The sequence below is a fragment of the Pongo abelii genome, chromosome 7 (genome assembly GCF_028885655.2).
Source record: "Pongo abelii isolate AG06213 chromosome 7, NHGRI_mPonAbe1-v2.0_pri, whole genome shotgun sequence".
Taxonomy (NCBI): Eukaryota; Metazoa; Chordata; class Mammalia; order Primates; family Hominidae; genus Pongo; species Pongo abelii.
In genome coordinates this window covers 105751290-105757619 of record NC_071992.2, presented here as the reverse complement: position 1 = coordinate 105757619, position 6330 = coordinate 105751290, and the positions used below count along the sequence as shown (strand labels likewise).

General features: G+C 36.9%; 1 non-coding gene across 1 annotated transcript; it reads left to right on the top strand.

Annotated features, from left to right (window-relative positions):
* The first annotated feature begins 1178 nt into the window (after positions 1–1178).
* LOC112134751 (U6 spliceosomal RNA) lies at positions 1179–1282 on the top strand. Its single transcript, XR_002916113.3, has one exon. It is a non-coding gene; the product is annotated as a U6 spliceosomal RNA (small nuclear RNA).
* The last annotated feature ends 5048 nt before the right edge of the window (positions 1283–6330 follow it).

Here is a 6330-nt window from a genome sequence, read left to right as displayed (position 1 = left end):
AGTCCCGCTTCCGGGAAGAGGTCATCCTCCCCTCTTCGTGTCTCTCAAACACCCACAAGTGTAGGAATTACCAGCACGCTGGGTGAAAATCCAGGTGCTCATCAGGCCCGCCCCAGACTACACCGGTCAGTGTGGGGAAGGGCAGGAACCCCTGCTGCTTTTTAAGCCCCTGCAGGCGTTTGTGATGCAATAGGGAGTTAGAAAAGTACTCAATATTGAGTGTCCTTATTCGGTTTGTCAAAAATTAAAGGTGGGGAGGACAAAAACCAGGAGAGATTGATTGCATCTACTTTTCTACGGAAATGTCTAACTCCGCTTCCAAAAAAAGCCGTAATTATTTTTGTGCTTCAAATATACGTATGTTTGTATCTTTCAACATAATTTTGTAAAACAAATGTTAAGTTTTACTGAATGTTGTCACTGAACAAACTTGTGATAAGCAGGTATTTTAGAGTCTTGGGAGCTTAAAAGAAAATCATAGGACTCAGACTGCCACCAGGGTTATGCAATCTAACAGTATATTAACCGCTTTTGAGAATTATATGTTTTTCTCTTTTTTGAGCTTTTGTCGATTTGACACGTTCATTTTATTTGAATGTTGGTTCTGAAAATGAAACATGTAGTTACTTTTCCATTAACATACATAACAGCATTTTAAAGTACCTAAATTCCTTTTGGAAGGCCGAGGCAGACGGATCACCTGAGGTCAGAAGTTCCAGACCAGCCTGACCAACATGGTGAAACCTGTCTCTACTAAAAATACAAAAGCTAGCCCCGGGCGTGGTGGCACGCGCCTGTAATCCCAGCTACTCAGGAGGCTGATGCAGGAGAATCGCTTGAACCCGGGAGGCGGAGGTTGCAGTGAGCTGAGATCGCGCCACTGCACTCAGCCTGGGCCAAAGAGTGAGACTCTGTCTCAAAAAATAATAATAAAGTACCTGGCCGGGCGCGGTGGCTCACGCTTGTTATCCCAGCACTTTGGGAGGCCGAGACGGGCAGATCACGAGGTCAGGAGATCCAGACCACGGTGAATGGTGTGAACCCGGGAGGCGGAGCTTGCAGTGAGCTAAGATCGCGCCACTGCACTCCAGCCTGGGCGACAGAGCGAGACTCCGTCTCAAAAATAAATAAATAAATAAATAAATAAAATAAATAAAGTACCTAAATTCCTAAAAGCAGTGCTTAATTCTGCAGCACATATACTAAAATTAGAACGATATAAAGATTAGCATGGCCCCTTCCCAAGGATAACACGCAAATTCGTGAAGCGTTCCGTTTTAAATATATACACCTACTATGTAACCAAAAAAATTAAAAATAAACACATAAATTCCTGAAAGCTATGCCAGTCCAATCCAGATAATTCTTTTAATTTTTAATTTTTATTTTTTGTGGGTACATGGTATATATATTTATGGGGTACATGAGATTTTGATACAGGCATACAATAAGTAATAATCACATCAGGGTACATGGAGTATCCATCACCTCAAATATTTATCCTTTCTTTGTGCTACAAACAATCTAATTATACTTAGTTATTTTAAAATGTTCAATGAATTATCGTTGACCAGTCACTCTCGTACTGTCAAATACTAGATCTAATTCTGTCTATACTTTTGTACCTATTAACCATCCCCACTCTGCCCCTTAATTCCCCACTACCTTGCCCAGCCTTGTAACCATCATTCTATTCTCTTTTAGTTCCGTTGTTTTAATTTTTAGCTCCCACAAATAAGTGAGAACATGCAAAGTTTGTCATTCTGTACCTGGCCTATTTCACTTAACGTAATGACATCAGTTGCATCCATTTTGTTGAAAATAACAGGATCTCATTCATTTTTATGGCTGAATGCTACTACGTTGTGTACATAAACCACATTTTCTTTGTCTATTGATGGACACTTAGGTTGTTTCCAAATCTTGGCTGTTGTGAACAGTGCTGCAATAAACATGGGAGTGCAAGTGTATCTTAGGATATACTGATTTCTTTTCTTTGGGGTATATACCTATCAGTGGCATTGCTGGATCATGTGGTAGCTCTATTTTTAGCTTTTTGAGGAATATCCAAACTATTCTCCATAGCGGCTGTACTAATTTACATTCCCACCAACAGTGTACAAGCGTTCTCTTTTCTCCACATCCTCATCAGCATTTGTTATTGCCTGTCTTTTGGATATAGGCCATTTTAATTATGATGAAATGATATCTCATTGTAGTTTTGATTTGCATTTCTCTGATGATGAGTGATGTTGAGCACCTTTTCATATACTTATTTGTCATTTGTATGTCTTCTTTTGATAAATGTCTATTCAGATCTTTTGCCCATTTAAATTTTTTTTTAAGAGATAGGTTCTTGCTCTGTCACCCAGGCTAGAATGCAGTGGTTTGATCTAGCTCACTGAAGCTTCGAACTCCTGGGCTCAAGCAATCCCCCCACTTCAGCCTCCTGAGTAGCTGGGACTAGAGGTGTGCACCACCACACCTGGCTAAATTTTCTTTTAATTTTTTTTCTTTTTTTTTTTTTTTTGTAGAGATGGGGTTTCTACAAAAAAACAGCCTGCCCATGTTGCCCAGGCTGGTCTTGAACTCCTGGCCTCAAATGATCCTCCTGCCTTGGCCTCCCAAAGCGCTGGGATTACAGGTGGGAACCATGGTGCCTGGCCCTTTTGTCCTTTTTAAACTCAGATTATTATAATTTTTCCTATTAAGTTGTTCATGCTCCTTATATATACTGGTTATTAATCCCTTGTCAGATGGATAGTTTGCAAATATTTTTTTCCCGTTCTGTGGATTGTCTCTGTTGATTGTTTCCTTTGCAGTGCAGAAGATTTTATCTTGATGTGGTCACATTTATCCATATTAGCTTTGGATGCCTGTGCTTTCAGGGTATTACACAGCAACTCTTTTGCCCAGCCCAATGTCCTGGAGAGCTTCCTCAATGTTTTCTTTTAGTAGTTTCATAGTTTCAGATCTTAGATTTAAGTCTTTAATCTGTTTTGATTTGATTTGTGTGTATGGTGAGAGATAGAGGTCTAGTTTCATTCTTCTGCATATGGATATCCAGTTTTCCCAGCACCATTCATTAAACAGACTATCCTTTCTCCAATGTGTATTCTTGGCACCTTTGTCGAAAATGACTGTAGATATATGGAGTTGTTTCTGGGTTCTCTATTCTGTTCCATTGTTTTTTTTTTGTTTTTGAAATGGAGTCAGCCTCTGTCACCCAGGCTGGAGTGCAGTGGCGAGATCTTGGCCCACTTTTACCTCCACCTCTTGGGTTCAAGTGATTCTTCTGCCTCAGCCTCTCAAGTAGCTGGTATTACAAGTGCATGCCACCATGCCTGGCTAAGTTTAGTATTTTTAGTAGAGACATGGTTTCACCATGTTGGCCAGACTGGTCTCGAACTGTCGGCCTTCCAAAAGTGCTCAAAGTGCTGGGAATACTGGTGTGAGCCACCATGCCCAGCTAATTTTTGTACTTTTAGTAGAGACAGGGTTTCACCATGTTGGCCAAGCTGATCTCTAACTGACATCAAGGGATCCACATGCCTCGGCCTCCTAAAATGCTTGGATTACAGGCATGAGCCACTGTGCCTGGCCCTCTTCCACTGATCTTTATGTCTGTTTTTATGCCAATACCATGTCATTTTGGTCACTATAGCTCTGTAGTATAATTTGAAGCCTGGTAATGTGATTCGTCCAGTTTTGTTCTTTTTACACAGGATAGCTTTGGCTATTCTGAGTCTTTTGTGGTTCTATATAAATTTTAGGATTTTTTTTTCTATTTATGTGAAGAATGTCATAGGTATTTTGATAGAGATTGCATTTAATCTGTAGATTGCTTTGGGAAATATGGATGGTTTAACAATATGGATACTTACAATCTGTGAACATGGAATACCTTTCCATTTTTTTGTGTCTTCATCAATTTCTTATCGTTTTTACTGTAGAGATCTTTCACTTCTTTGGTTAATTTCTGGGTAATTAATTTTATTTCTAGGTATTGTAAATGGAATTACTTCCTTGATTTCTTTTTCAGATTGTTCACTGTTGGCAATAGAACTGCTACTGATTTTTATGTGTTGATTTTGTATCTGCAATTTTACTGAATTTGTTTATCAGATCTAATAGTTTTTTGGTGGAGTCTTTAGGTTTTTCCAAAGATAAGATCACATCATCTGAAAAGGATAATTTGACTTCTTCATTTCCAATTTGGATGCCCTTTATTTCTTTCGCTTGTCTGATTGCTCTAGCTAGAACTTCTGGTACTATGGTGAATAACAGTGGTGAAAGTGGGCATCTTTGTCATGTCCCAGCTATGAGAGGAAAGGCTTTAAATTTTTCCTCATTCAGTATAATACTAGCTGTGAATCTGTTGTATATAGATTTTATTATGTTGAGTTTTATACCCAGTTTTTTTAGGGTTTTTATTATGAAGGGATGTTGAATTTTATCAAATGCTTTTTCAGCATCAATTAAAATGATCATATGGTGTTTGTCCTTCATTCTGTTGATATGATGTATCACATTGTTTTGCATATGATGAATCATTCTTGCGTCTGAGATAAATCCCTCTTAGTCATGATGAATGATCTTTTTAATGTGTTGTTGAATGCACTTTGCTAGTATTCTGTTGAGGATTTTTGCATCAGTATTCATCAGTGATATTGGCCTGCAGTTAATTTTTTATTTTTATTTATTTATTTATTTATTTGGATGTGTCTACCTGGTTTTGGCAACAGGGTAATACTGGCCTCATAGAGTGAGTTTGCAAATATTCCCTTCTCTTCTATTTTTCAGAATAGTTTGAGTAGGATTGGTATTAGTTCTTCTTCAAATGTTTGGCAGAATTCAGCAGTGAAGTCATTGGGTCCCAGGCTTTTCTTTGCTGGAAGATTTTTTTATTATGGCTTTGATCTCATTACTTGTTATTGATCTGCTCAGTTTTTGGATTTCTTCATGGTTAAATTCTGGTACGTTGTATGTGTCTAAGAATTTATTCATTTCTTCTAGGTTTTTCAATTTATTGGCATATAGTTGCTCATAGTAGCCACTATTGATGCTTTGAATTTCTGCAGTATTAGTTATAATGTCTCCCTTTTTGTCTTTGATTTTATTTATGTGAGTCTTCTCTCTTTTTTTCTCAGTCTGGCTAAAGGTTTGTCAATTTTATCTTTTCAAAAACCAATGTTTTGTTTCATTAATCTTGTTTATTGTTTTCCTCGTTTCAATTCCATTGATCTCTGCTCTGATCTTTATTATTTCTTTTCTTCTACTAATTTGCAGTTGGTTTGCCTTTACTTTTCTAGTTCTTTAAAATGAATCATTAGTTTATTTGAAGTTTTTCTACTTTTTTGATAATAGTATATAGCCATAAACTTTCCTCTTAGTACTGCTTTTGCTGTATTCCATAGGTTTTGGTATATTGAGCTTCCATTATTCGTGTGTTTCAAAAAAAGTTCCAGTTTTCATCTTAATGTCTTCATTGATTCAGTGGTCATTCAGGAGCGTATTGTTAATTTCCATGTGTTTGTATAGTTTCAAAAATTCCTCCTGTTATTAATTTCTAGTTGTATTCCACTGTGGTCTGAGAAGATACTTGATATTATTATACTTTAAATTTTTGAATGTTTTAAGGAAATGTTATGTAAATATCTATTAGGTCCATTTGTTGTATCATGCAGATTAAGTCCAATGTTTCTTTGTGGAATTTCTGTTTGGATGATTCATTCAGTGCTGAAAGTGGAGTGTTGAGATGTCCCCAGCTATTATCCTATTGGAGTCCATCTCCCTTTAGTGCTAATATTTGCTTTAGATATCTGTTTGCTCCAGTGTTGGGTGATATGTATTTAAAATTATTATATCCTCTTGCTGAATTGACCTCTTTATCATTATATAATGAGCTTCTTTGTCTCTTTTTATAGTTTTTGTCTTCAAATCTGTTTTGGCTGATATAAGTATATCTATTCCTGCTCTTTTCTGGTTTCCATTTTCATGGAATATCTTTTTGAATCCTTTTATTTTCAGTCTATGTATTTCTTTATAAGTGAAGTATGTTTCTAGTAGGCAATAGATTGTTGTGTCTTGTTTTTATCCATTCAGCCCTGTATGTCTTTGGATTGGAGATTTTAGTCCTTTTACATTCAGTGTTACTATTGTCAAGTAAGGTCTCACTCCTGCCATTTTATTGTTTTCTGGTTCCTTTGTGGTCTTCTCTTCCTTCTTTCCTTCCTTCCTGTCTTCCTTTTAGTGAAGGTGATTTTCTCTAGTGGTATGTTTTAATTTCGTGCATTTTGTATTTTTGTGTGTCCATTGTATGTTTTTTGA